Here is a 24,165-nt window from a genome sequence, read left to right as displayed (position 1 = left end):
AGAGGGAGCTCTTCTTAATATTTTGACACCAAAATCATGTCGATACACCTTACCGACTGCGAGTAAAGCCACCCACGCTTTAACTTGACAGACTGTAAGATTATTTTTTTACGTCTACGCAGAGTGTACTTCTTTGAGGGCCCTACTGTATTGGCGTCGGGGAAATACAAGATTCTAGGTTCCTCATGTATTGTGCTAATAGCTGGGACACCTCGCATTGACGCGTTTGCATAGTAAATAGATCATTTGACTCAAAAATTATGGCGTTCGGTTGAACTTCTACGTGTGCCTACTCATGAATCCTATGTTTAGTAGACATTCTGTAAGTGCTTTCTTAATCGTTAGTTTGATTCGCGTAGTCCCTACATGTTGGTAATTGTAAGGGTGGGTAGTACATAACCTAAGTACATAACGGATTCATGGGGCTCAGAGAAGGCATTAGTCGTAGGCCGCTCTGGTGTAATTAGTTCATTTAATCTAGGTAGCGATAGACTCCGCCCGGGTATATGTTGACTGTGATGAACCGAATTTAAAGTTTCGCCTATGTCGAAGTCCTGTACTGGAACCGTTCTGCGGTTACTCGGCTCGAATGATACTTGTTCTGAGGTATCTTCGTCCTCAGCATACCAAGGTGTCGATTCTATAAAGCGCTGAAAGTACCTAACGGTCTAATTGATAATTTCTTCTCGAAGCCCCTTATTATTTGTATGATGTGCTTTTAAAATGTCTCTAGTCCACTCAGTAATGAGGCCTATCTGTCAATCGCAATTAAATCTGCCACCCATTTTGTCTTGACGGTTATTAAAGCATTAAGCCAAAAAAAATTCAAACGCGGCCTACCCCTTGCCCGATATAATATTATTTATTTAATTCAGATAACCGAAATTACTTGACTTTATACTTTCGTATGAGAGTAATCAAACAAAAGAAATTAAAAAAAGATTTTGCTACTGCTCTAATCAACTGCCGCTAGGTTAGTTTCAGCTATTTGGACTATAATCTTTACGAGTTCTGAACATAAGATCAACCGAAGTTATTTATAAATTCCTGACCCAGACAACAATGAGTAGCATTGCTTCCAATTTTAAAAGCGATTAACTCGTTTGTACCTTCGAACGGTACTGGGAAAAGAGCCTCACTTAAGCCCCATGACAGAGAGAAACAAATTAATCTAATTAATATTTAATAAATTAATAAATTAATAATTAACTGTAATCAATGGAAAAAATATTATTTAATGATTTACGCGTATGACTCACCGCATCATATAACACTTGTATCTGAAATCTATTGTTCTTAAAACCGTATATACGCGTTACTAGGTTTCCGTCCAAGTTTTATTCGTTTCGCATTATTGTAGTGAAGCCTACTTGTACCATGCATTTGACAGAAGCAGTGAACAACGCGAGATCACGAACAAACTGAACTCTCGCTAGCCGAGTATAGTCGAGCAGTTACGAGTACTACGGAGTCCATCACTGATAAGCACGTCACTCCCGGGCAAGGCATTATAAACAAAATGCGTAAAATATAAGATATAAACAATGGTGCGTAAGAAGGTGTCAGATTACCCACTGCGAATGATGGACAACTATCTAAGCGAGAGGTGAGTGATTTACGAGGGCGATACGTTAACTCTGCAGTAGGAAATGTCATATAGTATTCCTTAGGGATCGTGGGTAGGGCCATCTGGTAACAAGACACGTATTCCTATGGATTTTGGGGCGCTGAATTCAAATTCGGTATCAAAAATCACCCATCACGTCATGGTTGAGCCATAACCTCAAAAAATGACGAAAACTCATGCACTGAGGCAAATAAATTTCAAAATAATGCCTGCGGTGCAAATTTTCACTTCAAAAACATGTCGACAACTGTAAAGGATCAACCCTTGCCAGATATCAACTTATTTAACATAACTTTACCCAACAGAACCTGACCTCACCTAACCTGAATTACCAGAAATTTATTGAACTACACGTAAAGCTCTGGAAGCATATTTTCCCAGTAGCAAATGTGTGTTACATCGAATGGGGCAACTCGAGCCTAACCTAGAAATTAATCTAACCTAGCCTAAACTAAGCTCACTAAACACAATTAAACGGATTGTGTTGTCCCGTTGTGTTTGCGGTACCGTTTGAATCAGCTTGGACTTACACTGCAAAGAGGTAAAACCTATCCTAATCTAAAAAAACCTGACCTAACCTAACCTAACTTAACTTCACGTAACACAATTAAAGTCATTGTCTTCTCCCGTTGTGTTTGCGGTATCGTTTCATTCAGCTTCGGCTTAACCTACATAGAGGTTTAACCTATCCTAACCTAACCAAACCTGACCTAACCTAACCTAGCCGAATGAAATTCAACCACACGTGTAGCTATGTAAGCGTACGGTTCTCAGTCTTAAATGTGTGCTATATTTAATAGGTTAACTCGATCTTAACCTACAAATGAATCTAACTTAACAGAACCTAACGAAATTTTTCTTAACGCAACACAACTTAACTGAAGTGTTCCCGTTGTAACACAATAAAATTCATTTCATTGTACTACAGGTGATTAAAAATTTAGACGCACATTACCCATTTGACGAAACTTAGAACTACAAGTAGAATTGACCCCATTTCAATTATCCTGACAATGTTTGTATCAATTAAAATGTAGAACTGTAACTTAAACATGCAAATGAATAAGAGTTTTATTCAAAAAAATTTTCTCCCTGCTTTTCTTAGACTTAAGGGATATATTTATACTATCTTTCGTGTTTACATTTTATCTTGCTTTTCATCGCAATTCAATTGATTTATAGACCTACTTCAGTCTATTTTCTGCCTGCTATAACGTGTCCTTTTTTCAAAGAAACGATGCAAAGGGTTACGCTTACGTTTAAGACCTACATTCGTTTCCCTTTTCAACATCCAGCAAAAATCAGCCATCACGACCTCGTCCCATCTACCCTGATATCGTTGTTCCATCACTTTTATGTCTTGATGAAAACGTTCCCCTTGTTCTTCGCTGAAATCACCAACATTTTCTGGAAACTTATCCAGATGGGAATCTAGAAAGTGAAGTTTTAAATTCATCAAGCAGCCTAACTTTTTGTAGTTTCTTATCATTTTTGCAACAATATTCTTGTGGTCTGGATTTTTTTTGTTACCGAGGAAATTTGCGTTTACGGCTTTAAAACTTTCCCAAGCGTCCATTTCAATTTTCGTCATGTGGCTCGCGAAATTAGTATCTCTTGTCAATATTCGAATCTGTGGTCCATCAAAGACTCCGTCTTTCAATTTAGCATCTGAAACATCAGGGAATTTAAGGGATATATACTTACAGCATTGTCCATCTTTGTCTAACGCCTTGACAAATTGCTTCAGGCATATAAAGCATGGCTCTCTCGTGAAACCCGATTGTTGGCCTAATATCATTGTTATGATTTTGAGATCACCACATATTTGCCATTTGTGATTCGTGTAATTAACTTTTTCAAGAAGCATTTTAACATTGTTATATTCTTCTTTGATGACCGTTGAGTAAGCTATAGGGATAGGAGCGTAAGTATTCGTGTTATGCAGTAAAACAGCCTTAATGCTGCGTGATGACGAATCAATGAAAAGTCGCCATTCTTCGTCTCTGTACACATTTTTCTTCAAGTGGTTCATTAGTCCGTTAACATCAGTGCAGTACACTAAAGACGTCTCTTCGTCTTTAACGAAAAACTTTCTGAATTCTTTGTCCCTGTCGCGATAGAATGAAACTTTTGTCTTTGGCTCTAGAAGATTTCTTCTTTTTAGAAATGAAGCAGCGAATTCAGCGCTGTCTTTCGGTAATCCAAGATCTCTAATAAAATCATTCAGTTCTAGTTGCGACACTAATATTGGAACCTTCAATTTCATTTTATGCGCGCCATATTCGTCATTTCCATTGGAATCATCATAACTATTTTCTGTTCGATCACTGGTTTCACTACCGTCTCCATGACGTTGACATTCAACTTCTATTCTATCATCTTCTAAAGCGCTTAAATCAGTCTGACGTGCATTTTTATTGATTTCAATTGCTCTTGTGTCTGTGCACACATTAATGTAAGAAATGTTATTTTTATTGTTGGCGTTGAACCCTTTGACGGAATTCATGCAAAAGTAGCAGTCCTTCGCAATAACGGTTTTTTTCCATTTGGCTAGTGTAGAGTACTTGCGGTACTTTTCGTTATTTGAATTTTTTAGACGATACAACATAAGTCTGCAGGAATTGCAATTGACGTGAGGAACCCACTTTGTTTCTTGGTGCAGCAATTCACGGTCAAAACACTTTTCATAAAGACGTTTTACTTCCTCGTCTATTGATTTTCGCTAACTGCTCACTTCATATTAACTGCAAATGTAACAGAATGAATCTGAGATATTCTTGCAGGCATGCGATTGAGAAATGCTCGCGGTTTTTTTCCTTGTAGCATGAGACTCTACACCAACCAAGTGATCCATTGATGAAGAGCTACGGTTGCATAATGACGACGTCGGAGAGCCCGCTTTCCCACCCTGACCAGACGCCGATACTGGGGTTTTTCCCTGGATCGTAATACACTTTTTACCTGAGTCTGCCATAACGGCACGAACGCCGTTAACCCAGGGACTCAGCCAATGTGGATCCGTTGCCCACCGTCACCACGTGAAGGTGCCCTGGTCACAGACACAGGCGAATAATGCTAGCAACAAGCGGTTACGAAACTCCAGAAATTTACTGCTATTAATGTCAAAATATGACAGTACGTAAGAACAGGGTTGCCAGCGTATTCGGTTAGGTTAGGTCAGGTTTTGTTAGGTTAGGATAGGTTAAACCTCTATGTAGGTTAAGCCGAAGCTGAATGAAACGATACCGCAAAAACACAATGGGACAACACAATCAGTTAAATCGTGTTACGTGAGATTAGGTTAGGTTAGATTTCTCGAGATAAAAGTAAGTTATTCTACACCTTCTTCCGCAAAAGTAGTGCATCCAACGCATACTGCATCGTGATGCAGTAAAGCTCTTCAATAAATTGATCATCCGATTCCTGCTCAATATTGTCAATGTCAAAGACAACAAATTCATCCTAATCTCCTATCGAGCCGCTGCAATCATGTTCATCTTCATCGGAAGAAGCCTCTAATGTTCTCATAACAGCTCGGCTGTTGCGCAGATTATAACCAGAAGTTGATGCGTTAGCCATTCTGAAATAAAAAAATAAAATAAAAACTAGTTTTGACTAATTTTGCGTATTACTATTATTTATAATTTTTACCATTTTTCAAACTCGAGAGCCTCAAACTTTACGAAAATTTAAATTAAAAAATTCAAGAATTTAAAAAGAATATGTAATTAACATGCAGGTCTGATTTTTGGTAAATTTATACTAAAAATAAAAAATAATGTGTCAAATTACTTACCTCTAGAGAAAATGTAGCCAAAAAACGATTATCAGGCGAAATTCAACTTTTTCCGAAGTACCCACTTTACAACCTTGAAACCACACTTATGCACAATTACACGAAGCCTAACTTTGGAAGTGAACCTCACGAACAGTAAGAGGCGAATGAACCTAGGCCGTCTACGTGGCATGACTGAGTACCTGATAAGCATATTGAACGTGGAGGGAGGGGCGAGATCCTTATACCTATCGAGTGGCAAGAGACACTTATTTGAAAAGTTTGCTGGTGCACTTTGCACAAGTGTGGTGACCACGACTTAAAATCAACAAATCGACACCAATTTTAAAAAAATGCTTTAACTTTTTGAATTCTGATACAAAATGGCTGGTTAACAAACTCGTGAAAATTTGTATGAGAATGATCTTCATCATGGAACTATGATTTCATGGAGAAAATAATATTGTTCCAAGAAACAGTACCACTTTTCGAATGGTTTGGTCATTTTTGTTTTTAAGCTGTAATAATTGCGAGTTTCTGAAACATTTTGTTAGATAAATATTACTATTTACGTATCTACCACTTGATTTAGGAGGAAATATCATTTCTTTTCGTGAGAAACTGTTGACTGTTTTAATTTTTTTATATTATTAATTGGAGAATATGAACATCCAAATGTATGAAAAATAAGAAACTACTTATCTGAAATTTGTAGAGGACGAAGCAATTGGATATAAAACCAGTACTATTATTGTTAATATAAACGTATTTCCTGATCAATATCAGTTTAAATCTTGAACTAAATATTTGTATTTTTTAGTATAATTGGAGTAATTATGATGCTGAACGACTTTTTTCACATCTTTGCTTAATAAAGAGATATTTTTATTGAAATCAGCAACTTTGATATTGTATTGATTTAAGTAATAAATAACACAGAATAAAATAGAAATATGTATACTCAAGTTCTTTTAAAGCATACAATGTAGAATACTTCTAAAAAACAGAAACAGTTTGGGATTTAACTCTTAAAAAAATGTTTCTAATATTTAACGACGCAGAAAGTTAGAAAAAGTAATTATTCAATTAATTATTTGGGATTTAAAAAAATTTTTAATCTTGAATTATTGGACAATTGCTAATGATTTTTATCGAAGACATCCGAACGATTTCCGTCAGTTAAATCGGTTAGGGCATTAAGCGTTTGGTAAATATCCTGTACGTGCGTACGATCTCGGGTTCGTGTCTTAGTATTTGCGGATTTTGCAGTGCACTGTGCTTTAGCGTCATAATCAAAAAATTCTATTAATAGTATGTCTAAAAAATAATTGCGAATATCCTTGATAACATCATAGATATTATTTTATTTTTTCTGATAAATAGCAAATCTTATTTTTATTCATCCATATTGGTGTGAGATAGAGAACCAGTTTTAATGCCACAAGTCCTGCAGTGGTAGTTTGAGCGTTAAAAGAGGGTCTAATCTATTTTAAATACATACCCTACTTTGGCGCTAAACGTGAAAAAACTTCCGATTTCCGAAACTTTTAGCTTCAAAGTAGGGTCTAAATTACATTGAAATCGCTGCTCATTTATAACCTAGTTTACAGCTTAGGTAGGAGTTACTAAAAACATAAAAAAAGTTTCAAGTCATAAGGAAATTGTTCTTTTGGTTTTAGGTGTTAAGACGGCAATTCTAAGCCAGCTTACGTTTAGAACTGGAAAACAAAATTAGAGAACAGAATTTCACTGGGACATTCATAAGAAATATCATAAGAATGATGGAATTCTGGACAGTTTACAATATACTCGAATTTTAAAATTTCTGAATAATAAAAGTCCAGGCCGAATGTTGTCCAATTATAAAATATACAAACTAGAAAATTTCTGAATTGCAGAAATTGAGAAAATAGTTTTACAATCAATATTATTTATCTATTAAAAATACAATAATCAAATATTCTCATCATAGAAACTTTGGTTAATGTTAAATTTTTTTAAATTATTGCCAAAATTTAAAATAACAATAATTGTATAAAAATTGTAAACAAAAAATAAATTTTAAAAAACGTGAGCTTCGAACGAAGAAAACTTTGAGGAATTCAATTCAGACTGATTTTGCGCAAATTTTCTTTTTATTTATTATTTTTTTAAATAATAATTTTATTTTTGCGAACGTTTTTTGTAATTTAAAAAAATACAATGCACATTATCAAACAAATTTTTTTAGCCAAAAATATATTTGTTCAATTATTGTTGTTATAAACTTAAACAATATTTTTGTTAAACTTGAAATATTAAAAAGTTTATTCTTTTACATAAATGTTCTATTGTTCTATTTAAAGAAATATTTGTTATTTAACTGATTTTTTAATTGTTCAAATTAGGGAGTTGTCTAGTCCGGATATTTCATAATTCGAAATTTTTCTGTCGGGAATTCTCAAATTCGCTTATATTATAAATTCTCGAGAATTTTCCAATTTGCGACTCTGAAATGCCGACAAATGTTATAATTTATATAAATTTATATTTATATAACAATGTGATATCATTTTTTTTTAATTCCGACAATAAGATATTACTGAATTTGAAAAATCCCGAAAGAAAATTGTTGAATTATAAAATCTCCGAACTAGAAAATCACTAAATTAATAAAATTTAAAACATTGTTGTTCATTAAATACTATGTATTTATTGAAAATACAATATTCTAAAACTTTTATGAAATAAGTTTTTAGTTTTTAAAGTTTAAAAAAATTATTTTTGTATACAAAATATTTTTCTTCAATAAAATTGTTGCAATGAAAGTCTGTTGGAGATACTTTTTTTTTTTATCTTGAAGGGAATAAAATTAATATTCATAGGTCGACCAAGGTTTGTTTTCCTTACAAAATTTGGCTAATGTTTAATTTTTTCCAGTTGTTGTTATTATAGTACAATTTAGGTTTGCATCTTTAGGCGAAGAAATTCTTTCTATTGTTTGAGAAATATTTTTTATCAATAAATATTTTGTACAAAAAATTACCCTTCGTGACCTTTAATTATAATTTTATAGACGTAAAAAAAACATATTTCAATTCTTTATATGAAAAACACAATCCATGAGTGACAGAACCAAATCAGAAATAATAAGAGTCAGTTGATTCAGGAAGAAGCCCTTTGTACAAAATGATATTGAGAGAACGTTCAATGTATATTGTTTAATTTTGACAAAAATCAGTTTCGCTGGCCCCGACATTATCCAAAAAAAACATTATATGGGTGTATTATTTTCGTCTTTATTTGTTAAAATTTGCGCAGCCAACTTTAACCCGTTAAAATCAACGCCTGTTAAGCAAGAACATGGCGCAGACAGCGAATTGCTTCGCTGGTCCCGACAATATCCAAAATAAACTTGATATGGGTGTATAATTTTTGGCAGAATTTATTCAAATTTTCGCAAATAACTTCAACCCCAGAATCTACCCCCTGTGCGGAAAACTACATAGCAGGGCTGGCAAAACGTTTCGCTGGCCCCAAAATTATCCAAGATAATACAGATTTGTAACTGTTCTAGAACACAAAGGAACGTGTTCCAGAACAGGTTACGAATATGCGAGTAACTATGTCATCCCCTATACGCTAGACCCATTCTGTAAAAGATCTAGAACGCTGTGACAACCGATCTGTAATATTTATAGAGCAATTGCAGAACTTTGGTAAGCTGCGTTGTAAGAAATCTAGGACAATTCTATAACAGTTATATAACAATTCTAAAACGGCTATGTATCCAATATGGACTAGTTTTATGAACTCCTTACAGCATTAGGATATTTCGGGGTGTTCGATTTAACCCCATTTTTGTTCCGGGTTATTACAGGGATAACCAAGCGGACATTTTATATCCCCATGGATATATTTTGATCCCAGACAGGGCGTACGTAGTCTTTACTAACAAAAATCATACGTTCGAGATATCCACATTAGGGATAATCGCAAGGTTCGGCTCTCGACGGCCTTGTTGTTCACGGTTCCCTCTACGTCATGTACTAGGCAGTCTGATAAGTACCTGACAATTCTAAGAGATGGCATTAGTATTCACTAATGTGAACCATTTTCGTCGAGTTTGATCCTTCAAATGACGCCTGTGAAAACTTCAGCCATTTATGTTTACGCATTCACAAGTTACAACACTGAGAAGCGACTAACCTCCGAGTTTTTTTTAATATGGAAAAATCTGAGTTTCGAGTTTTGATCAAACACTACTATCTTCGCAAGAAAACGATATCCGAGACCAAGGCCAAGCTGGATAAGTATTGCCCGGACTCTGCACTGTCGATTGGAATGATTCATAAGTGGTTTATCGAGTTTCGTTGTGGCCGTACGAGCATAGTTGATGCTGAACGATCTGGGCGCCCAAAAGAGGTTACTACACCAGAAAATGTCGAAAAAATCCATGATATGATGTTGAATGATCCCAAAGTGAAATTGAGAGAGGTAGCTAATGCTGTAGGCATATCATTGGAACGTGTTGGCAATATCGTGCATTCAGTTTTGGGCATGAAGAAGCTCTGCGCGCGATCGGTGCCGCGTTTGCACACAGTGGACCAAAAACGAATTCGTGTGACAACTTCCCAGCAGAATTTGGCATTATTTTCGTGTAAGCCGACCCAGTTTTTGCGCCGATTCATAACCATGGATGAAACCTGGATCCACTACTACACTCCTGAGTCAACGCAACAGGCAAAACATTCGGTTCACCGGGCCAAAGTGCTCCGAAGCGTCCAAAAACGCCAGAATGGGTCGGAAAAGTTATGGCCTCCGTATTTTGGGATACACATGGCATAATATTCGTGGACTATCTTGAAAAAGGTAAAACCATAACCGGAGCATACTATTCATGATTATAGGACCGAGTGTAAATCGAAATCGCCGAAAAACGACCGCATTTGAAGTAGAAAAAACCGCTTTATCATCACCACAATGCGCCTGTTCATTCATGCTTAGTTGCACAAGCAAAATTGCATGAAATCGGCTTCGAATTGGTTCCTCAGCCACCGTATTCACCAGACCTGGCCAAAAAAACGTCTCCGTGTTTCATTCTCAGGGACTTATCAGACTGCCTAGTAAGTATGCTTCTCGCCGTCTCGGCTCCTTTCTTAAATACTTGACCCTTCATTTCAATTGCGAGAAAGGCAAATCGCTGCGCTCCCTGTCGCACTACGGCTGAACCACTACCCAAGGCGACAAGATTCAAATCTTCAAACAATAAATAAAATCTTTTTGTGTCAAATCTTTTACCCATCAATCATGATTTATCATTTAAATCATCATGAGTGTTAGACTTATTTATTTATTAAATCTTAAATCTATCTTAAACTTATTTATTAAATCTAGGATGAAATAATGATTTGTTTAAAATAATTAATAATAATAAATAACGTACGATATCATGATTTGATTGAGTTTCCATGAAAGTTTGGATTAAGTCAGTGTTTTTCTTCAGAAATTGCTATTTTCAATTTTTTTAGATTATATTTTGAAAAAGATTGACAACTTTTTCACAACTTTAGGTTATTTTAATCATTTGCACTGGAAATAGTTATTTTTAATAAAAAATCATTCTGTCCTTATAAGGGCTAAAAATCTACATCATACGTTCAAATTTCACTTTTAGGTATTGTGGTGGCAAAATAACTTTTCGGACTTTATTTATACGTGCTTTTTTTAAATTGATAGCTAATCAGTTGACAATGTTTAGATGATAATTGGACTTGATATATCTAGAAAGCTAGGAATTTGAACTAAATTAAGGGTATTCTTCGATATTTAACAAATATTTTTTTAACCTCAAAATACCTTGGTCTTAAACTAACCTAAGTGTGGAAAACTTTAGAAAAATACTGAAGGAAAAACGTCAGAATTGTATTTCATCAAAACTTCATTATTTATATATAATTTCTTTATTAATTTCAATTTTTCTTCATTAATTTTTTAGCGTAGTTTTTAGCCAAATGATTTTGAGTGTGTAAAAATAATTTTTAAATATCGATGAATGCCCCATAACTTCGTTCGGATCGTTGTGGAAAGCAAAGTATTCTGTCCTTACAAAGACTGGAAAAGCTACATCATAGTTCAAATTATGACTTTAAGTATGGTGATTGCGAGATAATTTTTCACACTTTATTTATACGGTAGTTTTTAGCCAAATTATTATGAATGTGTTGAAATCAATTTAAAATATCGAAAACTGCCCTAAAATTTCTCTCGGATACGTGAAATTATAAATTTAAATATTTTTATAGAACTTCCCACGAGGCAAAACATTGGAGAACGTCACATGCATGTGGTTCAATATATTGTTCTATAATCTTCGATAAAAAAATATATTTTTGTTTATATTTAATAGAATTTCATTATTGAAAAACGTATTAGTACTTTTATTAATGTTTACCTGTGTTCTGATACAGAATATTAATATTCTTTAATTATAATTTTAAGACTCTGTTGCTTCTTCTTAAATAAATTTTATTTAGAAAAGACAGCACGGTAGTACAATTCTTTCTTCTCGTTATTAGTTATGAAACTAGCTACTTTATTATTTCAATTAAGAAATTCAACCCTCAAAGGTCCCCTTACTTTGGTATAACGTTGAGGTCCTCATGGGGTCGTTGAATACCCCAGCCGTAATTTTGTATTGCGTAGAAGCTTTTTAATATTTGGGCGTGAAATTTGGTTAGTCCTTCCCTCAAGTGTCTTGTTCTAAGATAATTTAATTTTTGAAATGATTTTTTTTAAATTTAAGGCATTAAAAAAAATTAAAAACATAAGAAGAACGAACTTTGTAAATTTTAATATACGGTGTCAGGGCACTAACGACCCCAGCAGGACCTTTAAGGGTTAATGTAATAGTTTCTCACAGAACGTTGAAGTAACATTCGGATGGCACAATGAAGATAATAAAGTTAATAATAATAATATAAACAATAATAAAGATCGTCTGTGGTTCGTTATTAATGCTAGAACTGTTAAGTAATAGATATCAATTTCTGTTCTTGATTTATTCTAAAACACACTCGTAAAAGGATTCTAGAACTTCGATATAATATTGTTACGGCACATTTCTAGAAAAAACTTAAAACAAATATTATAGAACGTCTGTGACCAGTTTGTTATAGAACAATTCCATTACAACTGTTACAGAATAGTGCTGTCACATAGTTCGAGAACAGTTCTATCACAATTTTGACACAGTGTTATACAAAACTGTTATCTTTTGTTCTAGAATAGTTCTGTCACCATGTTGTAACAACTGTCATAGAACACAGTTCTTTTTTTGATCTGGAACAGTTACAGAACGTGTTTTTTGGGATAGCGGGGCCGGCGAAACGTTTCACTAGCCCCGATATTGTCCAAAATAAACTTTAAATGAGTGAGTTATTTTCGTGTTAAGTTTTTCAAATTTATGCAGCCAACTTCAACCCGTGAAAACCAAACCCCTGTTAGGCAAACAGCATGACGGAGCCAGCAAATTGGTTCGCTGGTTCCGAAATTATCCAAAATAAACTTGATATGGGTGTATAATTTTCGTCTAAATTTGTTCAAATTTTCGCAATCCAACCTCAACCCCAAAAAACTACCTACTGTGGGGAAAACACCATGGCAGGGACGAAGGAACGTTTCGCTGGCCCCGACATTATCCAAAATAAACTTTATATGGGTGTATCATTTTCGTCTTAATTTGTTCAAATTTGTGCAGCCAACTCCAACCTGTTAAAATTTATGCCTGTTAGGCAACAACATGACGCAGCCAGCGAATTGCTTTTCTGGTACCGACAATATCCGAAATAAACTTGATATGGGTGTATAATTTTCGGCTCAATTTATTCAAAATTTCGCAAATAACTTGAACCCCTAAAAACTACCCTCTGTGTGAAAAACACCGTGGAGGGGCCGGCGAAACGTTTCGTTTGCCCCGGCATTATCCAAAATAAACTTTATATGGGTGTATCATTTTCGTCTTAATTTGTTCAAATTTGTGCAGCCAACTCCAACCTGTTAAAATCAATGCCTGTTAGGCAACAACATGACGCAGCCAGCGAATTGCTTTTCTGGTACCGACAATATCCAAAATAAACTTGATATGGGTGTATAATTTTCGGCTCAATTTATTCAAAATTTCGCAAATAACTTGAACCCCTAAAAACTACCCTCTGTGTGAAAAACACCGTGGCGGGGCCGGCGAAACGTTTCGTTTGCCCCGGCATTATCCAAAATGAACGTTATACGGATACATTATTTTGGCCTTAATTTGTTCAAATTTATGCAACAAACTTCAGCGCCTAAAAACTACCCTCTGCGTGGAAAATTACATGGCGGGTCCAGCGAATCATACCGCTGGTCCCGACATTATCCAAAATTAACTTTATATGGGTGCATTATTTTCATCTTAATTTGTTCAAATTTTAGCAGCCAACTTGAACCCCTAGAAAACCACCCACTGTGCGCAACACAACATAGTGAGGCTAACCAAATGATTCGCTGGCTCCGACATTTTCCAAAAACACGTTTATATGGGCGCATTATTTTAGTTTGAATATTTTTTTAATTTGTTTGCCTAACAGGGGGTGGTTTTTGGGGGTTTGAGTTGGTTGCACAAATTATTGAAAATTAAGACGAAAATAATATACCCACATAAAGTTGATTTTGGACAATTTTGGGACAAGCGGTACGTTTCGCTGGCCCCAACATGCTGTTTTCAACACAGGAGATAGTTTTTAGGGACTGAAGTTTGTTGCACAAATCTGAAGAAATTAAGGCGGAAATAATGCACCCATATAACATTGATTTTGTATAATGTCGGCTTCAGCAAAATAGGGGTTAGTTTTTAGGGGTTGATGTTAGTTGCACAGATTTGAATAAATTAAGGCGAAAATAAACCACCCATATAAATTCGATTTTGGACAATGTCGGGGCTCGCGAAACGTTTCGCTGGCTCCGTCATGTTGTTTGCCACACAGGGGTTAGTTTTTAGAGGCTGAAGTTTGTTGCATAAATTTAAAGAAATTCAGGCCCATTCCTTTTCTAAACCCTGTCTGATTCGGTGACTCGAATGTTTTTTCTTCAACTTCTATCTTCAATCTTTCCGACAAAATCGTTGCATATACTTTATACAGTGTTGGCATCAGCCTCACCCCCCTATAATCTTTAACCCCCTCTCCTTTGCCCTTCTTTACTATTGGTATAACTTCTCCTTCTTTCCATAAGTCTGGCCACCCATCTCCTCTCTATAATCTATTACACATTATCCATGCCCATTCCTCTAGTTCCTCCCCTCCATATTTCGATACTTTATTTGGAATCTCATCTATACCAGGTGCCTTTCCATCCTTCATTTTTCGTAAATCCTTAACTAGTTCTTCCCTTGATATGTCCTCTTTCTCATCTACTTCCCTACCATATTTTCCCCAATTTAAAACTTTTCTTTTTACTCCCCCTAGCAAATCCAAAAAATATTTCTTCCATTCTACCATTTCAATATCTTGGTTTACTCATTTTCTTTTTTATCTTTGTCTATCTACTAACTTCCATACCTCTTCTTCCGTCCTAGCCTTCTCCGCCTCTTCCTCAAACCTTTTATTCTCTTCCTCTGTCTTTTAATAACACAACTCAGTATTCTATTTCTTTTTTTCTATATCCTATTCTATATTTGATCTTTTCTCCACTTTCTTAATTCCTTCCCGACCTCCTTTTTTCCCTTAAAGTTCTCATCCCATCCACTTCTACTCTCCCCTTTAGTAACATCATTTTTTTATACTCTAACCCTCTTTTCATTTCCCCTATCATTTTTAGTCTTCCTCTTTGCATTTTGCACTTGCCATTTCTAACCTCTTGGTAACCTTTCTCTTACTCTTTCCCATCCCTTTTCATCTAGCCACGTCTCCATCATTATGGCTAAATCCCACTGTGTCAAATTTCTCATAAACTCCCTGCCCTTTTTCTCCAATCGTGCTGTATTCCAGTAAAATATCGTCCATTCTTCCCTACTTTCGTTTTTCATCTTTTTTCCCTTCTTACTATTTCTTATTCTCCTATCTCCCGTTCCTTCCTCTCTTAGTTTCGATGCATATCACTTCTGTCTATCTGTTCCCTTTCTTAATTCCAATCCCACCATACTCCGATATTTTCCTTAATTTATACTGCATCTTACTTTCTACCTATGTCAGATCATACTCTATTCTCTCTGGGCTTCCATAGAATAGCCTCTTCTTTGTCATCACCTCTCTCATATGTTCTCATTTCTTTAATTTCACCAGTACCATTATCTCCCCTCTTCGCTCTTCCCTTACCACATTTCGCATTTCCTCTATCTCTACCTTAGCACCAATCCATTCTAGTACTTCGTCCAACCCTTCCTTCAGCTCCTTCCCCTATAATCCTATACCCTATATTACTATGTTTAATTTTCTTTCTTCCCTCTCTTTCCTTTCTATTCTTTGTTTTATTTTTCTTAGCCTGTCCACCTACTTATTCCCACTCCCGCTCCCACCACAATCCCGGTTCGAGCTTTCAAGTTTCTTCATCCTACCTTGCATCTCCTCTACCTTTTTATTGTTATCTTCTGCCTGCTTGTCTAGTTTTTGTTCCAAAGACTGCATCCTATTTTCTAACTTCTACCTGATTTCTTTCCATCTTTTATTTCTTGATTAAGTTCCGCCATTTCCCACCTAATTTCCTTCTTTAATTCCTATCCCCTTTTCTCCTGCTTTTCTTCATAAACCCCCATTACCTCTATCATCACTTCCCGAATTTTCTTTAGTCTTTCCTCTTTCACCGGAACTTCACTTTCATCTCCGCTTCCGTCTGCCCCCTTACTATTATCACTCTTCCCTACCCAACTCTGCTTTCCCGGCGGCGATCTAAACATTTTTTGATATCTCACGCCCGCACTGATATCTTCTTTCTCTTCACTGCTTCCCCTCTCCCCTCTCCCCTCTCTTCCTTTTGATAAAAGCCTTAATCGAACCTTCGCTTTTTGCTCTTAATCTCTCCTTTTCTATAGTTTTCTTATACTTCCCCTTGCCTTCCTTTCCTTGATCTCCTCTTTCGGCGTACTAAACACTTCCTGCTCTAAATCTGTTTCTTCCGCGGAGACACTCGCTCCGCTAGCCATGAATCAAATTCAAACTCTCCCGCCTTCTATGCTTCCCTGCCTCTATCTATCGTCACGGTCTGGTACCTGTTTCGACTTTTGGCGTCGCTATCCAACCCTGCTACACACTTCCACAATCCACTCACCTTAAATTCCACCACAACATCAGAAAACTCAGCATCAACAATTCTCACTACTTTATACTTTCATGCCGGAAACGGAAGCCGAACGCGCCTTCTAGATATACAAAAAACGCGTACACTTTAGCACCCTTTTTGGTTAGTTCTCTATCCACCACGTGCTTCAAAAAATACATATTGTCAACAGTACTCCTTCGCTCTCTAAAGCCCGCCTGCGTCTCCAACAATATTCCTTTCCCATATACATCCTTCCGCAGCCTATCTGCACACACCATCGCGTATATTTTGTACGCCATATACATTAGCGTAATACCTCTGTAATTTTCCTGCCTCTACCCATCTCCTTTTTTATACAGTGGTACGATCAACCCCACCCTTCACCGTTTTAGGAATCCCTCATCCTCCATACTTTTTTCACGAACTCCTTCCAGTGTCTCCAGAACGTGGGATTTTTCGGCCCCCACCACTCTCCCATCTGGGAGCGACACATTCAAACGTAGCGTGTCGGTGAGTCGGCTCTGCTACATGTTGCGTAGGACAGCCTCCTGTAGAGCCGAAAACACACGAGCACGAGTCTGAGCCCATTCGACTTCACGATTCGTTGTCGGCGGCTAACTGGCTATTTGGAGAAGTTTTTAAGTAAACTGAATTTCGCAGGGTGTCAAGAGAATAAAAATTCAGGCAATTTCGCTATGTTCTATAATTTTGGAAAAAATAAGGAAATTAATTCTTATCAAGCCTTCTTGCGCAATTGTGTTGCACTTTCAAAAAAAATTATTTTGGTTTGAAAAATGTGCTTTCAAATTTACGTAAGTTTAAGAGATATTCGAGAATTTCGAAACGATTAGAAAATAATTTAAATTCGTAAAGATTTTTTAAAGAATTTTTTAAGGTTTCACGAAAATGAAAAAAATTCTTTTAGGTTTCTACGAATAATTAATATAATTTTTTATTTTGAAAAATTGATTTAAAAAAATTCCAATACATTTGAAACTATGTTTAAAATGTTCAATAAAGAATCTGACGATTTTAAGGCAATCTTTTTTTCATTTTGCCGAATGTCAAAGAAAATCAGGAAAAATTTAAATAGTTTTTAATGATTAGAAAGTTCAGAAGGTCTGACAAGATTAGAAACAGAACCTTTTCAAGATTTGTAGGAAAATTTTTAATGACTTTTTATTTAAAAAAAGTACTTTATGAGAATATTAAAAAAGGTTTTTTAACATGTGAAAGGATTTCCTAATATTTAAAAGAAGAGTGTAGAAGATTTTAAAGCAAAATGTGTCAATTTAGTAAGATTATAATAAATTGATCAAAAGGGAGTGAATGCAATAAATATTAAGAAGAATCGAAAAGATTAAAATCGAATTTTAAACTTAAATTCTGTTAGAAACTTAGATTTTGAAAGAATTTAAACATAAACTTTAGAAATTTTAAAGGAATTCCGAAAGATTTCATGGCTGTAAAACTATTTTTCTTAAAATTCCTGGGAAAATTTTAAAAGATTATGAGTAAATGTTTTCACATCTTGAATTAAGGTACATGATTCTTTTTAGGCCTTCTTGTGCAATTTTGTTGCACAATTTTTTTATTATATGTTGGTTTAAAAATCTACTTTCAAATTTCTGTAAGTTTAAGAGATATTCAGAAGTTTTCAAAGGATTCAAATATAATTCAAACTTGTAAAGATTTTTGTAAGTTTTCACAAAAATAAACAAAATTATTTTAGGTTCCTAGATTTTTTAAATTATTTTAAAAATGTGCTTTAAAAGAAAATTAAAGAAGATTTTCAAACACAACAATTTCCTAAAATTTTGAAAAAGAGTGTAGAAGGTTTTAAAATCAAAATTTTTTAATTCGATAACATTGCAAATTAAAAAAAATGTAAGGAATCGAATAAATTCAATAAATATTGAGTAGAATTCATGATATTTAAAACGAATTTAAACTTCAGAGGAGTTTTTGAAACGTAGTATAATTTGATTTAAAAAACTGAAAAACCTACAAATTCTTGTAGAAGAATAAGAGAGATGCGCCCGGAAATTGTATATAATTATCAGTCTTTAAAATTTAAATTCGAATGATATTAAAAAAAATTAATTTCAGCACATGTCTTCTCAAGCAGAATCCACGTTTTTAATCGCAAGAGGTTCAAATATTTCCAATTAGAATAAGTAATTACATTAATTTTTAAAATTCAAAAAAATAACTTGGAATAAGTTGAATGCGATTTAAAAAAAGTTTATTTTAATTACAAATAAAATTTGTTGAATTATTTCTAAAAATTTGGAAACATTAAAAATTGTAGTATTTAAATACACTTAACATTCAAGACTTTTATATTAAATTTTGATAAGATATAATAGATATGTATGTAAAATGAAAAAATAATAATAAAAGTCGATAAACGAAGGACTTTCAGATAATGAAAGAAACTTCTTGAAAAAATGTAAATAATTGTTTTGGAATGAATTCTAACAGAAAATTGAAAAAAAATTACAAAACATTTTTCGTTATTTCCCAAAATGTCTAAAAAGTACGTAAAATATTTTGAAGCAAAATCTTGTAATTTTTCTATGTTACTTAACTTTAGAAAAATTAAGGAATATAATTCTTTCAAATTTGAGTAAGTTTAAGAGATATTCAAAAATTTAGAAACGAATCGAAAATAATTCAAACTTGTAAACATTTTTAAAGGAATAATTAACATAATTTTTTATTTCCAATAATCAATATGAAAACATTATTTTTAAACATTTCAAAACGCAAAATAAACTTTTCTACAAATACATTTTTTTCTACATTTTGAACGATTTTTTTTATTTTTGATAAAAACTCGAAAGTTACCAATATCTTGAAGAATTCAAAACGTTTTAAATTGATAAGAAAATTTCCTAATATTTTTAAAAATCTTTTACAATAAAAATAAAATGTCTCAAAAATCTCCTAGGATCTTTTCTGACACATCGAATGTATTCGAAAAATTTTTTTTTTATTTTCTTAAAAATCTTATAATAATTATTTACATCTAAATTTATAAACAAACTGATAATACTTATTTTATTGTATATGAAATCTTTACAAAATCTCTAATGCCTTAAAATACTTATCTCAACATTGCAAAATTTAGCTTTTTCAATTTTATTGAAATTGTAAAAAAATTGTAATTGAAATTGATTGTACATAATTGTAAAATAAATCCAACACAATTTATTTTATGAAGAAATATCTCACGATTATAAAAAGAGAAAAAAATTCCAAAGGTAAGTCTTTGTATCATTTTAATAATTAATGAACATATTGTTAGATTATTTTTCCTTGATTCTGGCCGAGGGTCAAAAATGGTACGAAAAACCGTCGTGAAATTTCCAAAATAAAACTGTCCTCTCTATACATTAATTTTTTTAATTAAAAAATAATAACACTTTTATCAATATTGCCAAAATTTATTTGAATATGATACACATTGATTTTTGTTTTAAAAATTCCTGTAAATAGTTGGTGTTTCTTAAATTTTACGATATTTGTGTATCATGTTTGTCCTAAGGGAATAGATTTCAGGAATAAAATTATAAAAATATATCCATTAGTTAGTAAAATACTATGACGAATCGCCTTTCAAATTATAGTTGAAATTAAAGAAATAGATATTTCTCTTGTCGTTTTTCAGTACATGATTTTTCACTTAACGTAAAGCACATTAAAATACACTTAAAAAAATAAAAATAACAAAGTTCAGGTATTCACGCAGTTTTCTGTTCAGAAAATCCCACACATTTTTTAATGAAATTCCTTTCCGCACCACATTCAAAGGAAAATTTTACAATATTTTTGTCAAATGATTAGTCTTTTGAATGAGGTCAAGTTAATAACTTTTTGGATTTTTCTCTTAAAATCCTCAAAATTGTGATTATAGCCTAAAACAGCATGAAAAGAGATGTATCAAAAAAGAACTTAGAGGACTTTCAATTTTTTTATTTTATTGGATTTAAAAAAATATTAGAAAAATTCGAGTCTTTTTAAAATATTTTCAGACCTTCTATTCTTCTAATTTTTAAGAATTATTTAAATTTTTCCTGATTTTTTTGCAAGTTTTTATCATTTTATTTTTTAATCGTTTCAACATTTCTGAATACCTCGTAAGCTTACTTAAATTTGAAAGCAAATTTTACAAACCAACATAGACATAACGAAAAATGGTGCAACAAAATTGCGCATGAAGGCTTAATAAGAATGAAATTTCTTATTTTTTATAAAATTATATAATATGGCAAAATTACGAAATAATCAAAAATTTTGTAAAATAACTATTTTGGTTGATAATTTAACTGCTTTGTTGAAAATTCGATTTTGTTGTTATTGAAAAAGATTTTTTTATAGTAAAAATTAAACTGTATCATTTTTGTTTGAATTTTTTTGTAGGAAATTGACATTTCCCAGTCCAAAATTCTTATTTTTTGGTAGGGAATTATTCTGCTTCTTTAAAAATTCATCTATTTTAATCAAGAAATCATTTCTTTGGATGAAAATGCATTTTTTCGTGAAACTTCTTTTATTTTGGTATAAAATGGTTAAAAGCTCATCTATTTTTTTAAAAATTAAACTATTTTGCTGAAAAATTGTTGGTTGTAAATTGATTTTTGAAACTGATAATGGAACCGTTTGTTCTTTTTAAATTGATTTTGAAACTTTAGAATTTCTGTTTTCGGTAGAAAGTTATTGGTTTGAAAATGAAACTATTTGATTTGTTTGACCGAATACTTGTTTTATTTTTGTTAAAAATCCATTGTTTACTAAAAATATGACTAAGGCATGCAGCACTAAATTTGAAACATTTTAGACCCAGAAGTCTTGTCTCCTATATCTATTTACATCAAGTCAATTATATTTGCCTCTTCGCAATAAGCCTAATGGTTCTAAGGTAACTCGGGATTTCAAAACCTGAATAAATTTGAGGGGCAGCTAGATCGTCATTCGTGAGGTCGGGAGAGCTCGGGCTCCTGCTCGTGCATTTTCGACTTTACAAAGGCTGGGTTTCGCAGCATTAACAGAGTCGACTCACGGACACGCTAAGTTTGAATGTGTCGCTCATTAATTTATATGAAATAAACTTATATACGCCAGAGGATTGGCGTCTTTTCATTGATTCGTCTACAGAAAGTCTTAAAGCAGTGTCAGACAGATTAGAGACAGATTAGAGTGGACAGTTGGTCAGTATAATGTTGTTTATGAAAGTCTTGTTGACAGAAGGAAAGTATTATTGCCACCACTACATATAAAACTAGGGTTAATGACGCAATTTGTGAATGCAATAAACATCGAAGGAGAATGTTTCAATTATATCAGATCTACATTTCCGCGTTTAAGTGATGCCAAAGTTAAGGAAGGTATTTTTGTTGGTCCTGATATAAGAAATCTTATCAAAGATGATGACTTTATCAAAACCACGACATCTATTGAAAAGGATGCACGGTTGGGTTGCAAAGATGTTGTATAGAAATTTTTAGGGAATAATCGAGATCCAAAGTTTAGAACTATTGTATCTAGTATGTTATAGAATTTTAAAAGACTAGGTTGTTTGATGAGTATGAAACTACATTTTCTCAAATCTCATTTGGATTATTTCCCAGAAATTTTTGAAGCATTCAGTGAAGAAATGGGCGAACGCTTTTATCAAGACATTCAGCAAAAAGAGCAACATTATCAAAGTCGATGCAATGTATGAATGATGGCCGACTATTGCTGGTCTTTACAAAGAAAGGATAATGATCCCACTAGTCATAAAAGAAAGTCTCATCAACGATCGTTTGACATGAAACGCGCACGTTTCCATAAGAAAACAAGCATTTAGTTTCACCTTCATTGGACATACAATCGTAAGTCTTGCCTTAACTGGCTAAGCAATCGCAAGTCTTGCCTTGACTGGCTGGACGATTCAAAATCTTGCCTTGACTGACTGGACGATTCAAAGTCTTGCCTTGACTGGCTGGGCGATACAAAGTATTGCCTTTATTGGCTGGGCAATTTAAAGTCTTCCCTTGATTGGCTAGGCAATCTAAAATCTTTCCTTGATTGGCTGGGCAATCTAAAGTCTTGCTTTAATTGGCTGGAAAATATTAAGTACTTCTTTGCGTAGCTGGACAATCCCAAGTCTTGCCTTAACTGAATAGGCAATTGTAAGTCTTTCCTTGATTGTCTGGGCAATCTAAAGTCTTACTTCAATTGACTGGAAAATATTAAGTGCTTCCTTGCTTAGCTGAACAATCCCAAGTCTTGCCTTAACTGGCTGGATAATCGTAAGTCTTGCCTTGCTTGGCTGGACGATTCAAGTTCTTGTCTTGACTGGCTGGACGATAAAAAGTCTTGCTTTTATTGGCTGGGAAATCCAAAGGCTTGCCATAATTGGCTGGCCAATCTAAATTCTTGCCTTAATTGGCTGGAAAATATTCAGTACTTTCGTGCTTAGCTGGACAATCCCAAGTCCAGCCTTAAGTGTCTAGAAAATATTGAGTCTTGCCTTAGTAAGCTGGAAAATCCTTAGTAAATTTACAACATTAAATGAATCATATTAGTAAATTTTTTTTTTAAAGCCCTAACTTTTTTCCATATTCGCTTTTCTAGGAGTTATAACAAAAAACTGAGCCAATCGAAAAGGAATCCCCGAAAACCCCTCAGATAACATTTTCAAGGGACAATGGCATACCATTTCGGCGTTAATGGGTTAATACGCTTAAGTGAAAAATTTCATTTCAAGGTTAGCCCACTTGTAGTGTGGAATTCAATTATTTCACGAAATGTAAACGACTAAATTCGCTGCTCCCAGGGTTAGGTGGATTAGCCTGCTTATGATTTGGTAGGGGTGATTTCTGGAATTAGGTGGATTAGCAGGTAGGTGGGTTAACCCACTTGTGGCATGGAACTTCATTATTCCAAGAAAAATATGCGACTAAACTTATTGTTCCCAGAGTCAGGTGGGTTTGCAAGCTTGTGACCTGTTAGGGGTGGTTTCTACCCCTAGGAAACGGCTTCTGTAGAAATGAAAAGACACGGGTTCCATATTTTTATTGTTTTATCAATGTGCAAAGATTGGTTCCAAACGACTGTGTGCTTTTTTGTTGGTATTTTGTGCGGGATCCTTTGTTCTCTTTAAATGCCCTAAATTGTGACCGCTATATTGGATTTTCTAGGAATTATAACAAAAAAACTGACACTGCCAATAGAAATGGCACCCTCGAAAACCGCTAAGATAATATTTTGAAGAAAAAATATCGTACCGTCAGCAATAGAGAATGCGTTGTATAAATCTGAACACCTCAGCGTTAATGGGTTAAAACGCTAACATAAAAAATTTCAAATTACAATATTTTGGTGAAAAATAAAGATATCCTAATAAATCTAAGTAGGTTTGAAAGGGGAAGATTAGTACTTTCAAATTCCATATTAGCTTTGTGGTAGACATTTTTCTTGTACAGTTACATAACCTCAAAAATAG

General features: G+C 33.9%; 1 protein-coding gene and 1 pseudogene across 7 annotated transcripts in view; both read right to left on the bottom strand.

Annotated features, from left to right (window-relative positions):
• The window catches only part of LOC117172747 (zinc transporter 1), a 491,563-nt gene that overhangs the window by 224,211 nt on the left and 243,187 nt on the right, over positions 1-24,165 (bottom strand). The gene's annotated exons all lie outside the window — the stretch shown is intronic.
• On the bottom strand, positions 9,307-9,434 carry LOC117174030 (annotated as a pseudogene).

This window comes from Belonocnema kinseyi, chromosome 5 (genome assembly GCF_010883055.1).
Source record: "Belonocnema kinseyi isolate 2016_QV_RU_SX_M_011 chromosome 5, B_treatae_v1, whole genome shotgun sequence".
NCBI lineage: Eukaryota > Metazoa > Arthropoda > Insecta > Hymenoptera > Cynipidae > Belonocnema > Belonocnema kinseyi.
The sequence above is the reverse complement of the archived record's forward strand: the minus strand, read 5'-3'. Positions and strand labels throughout refer to the sequence as shown.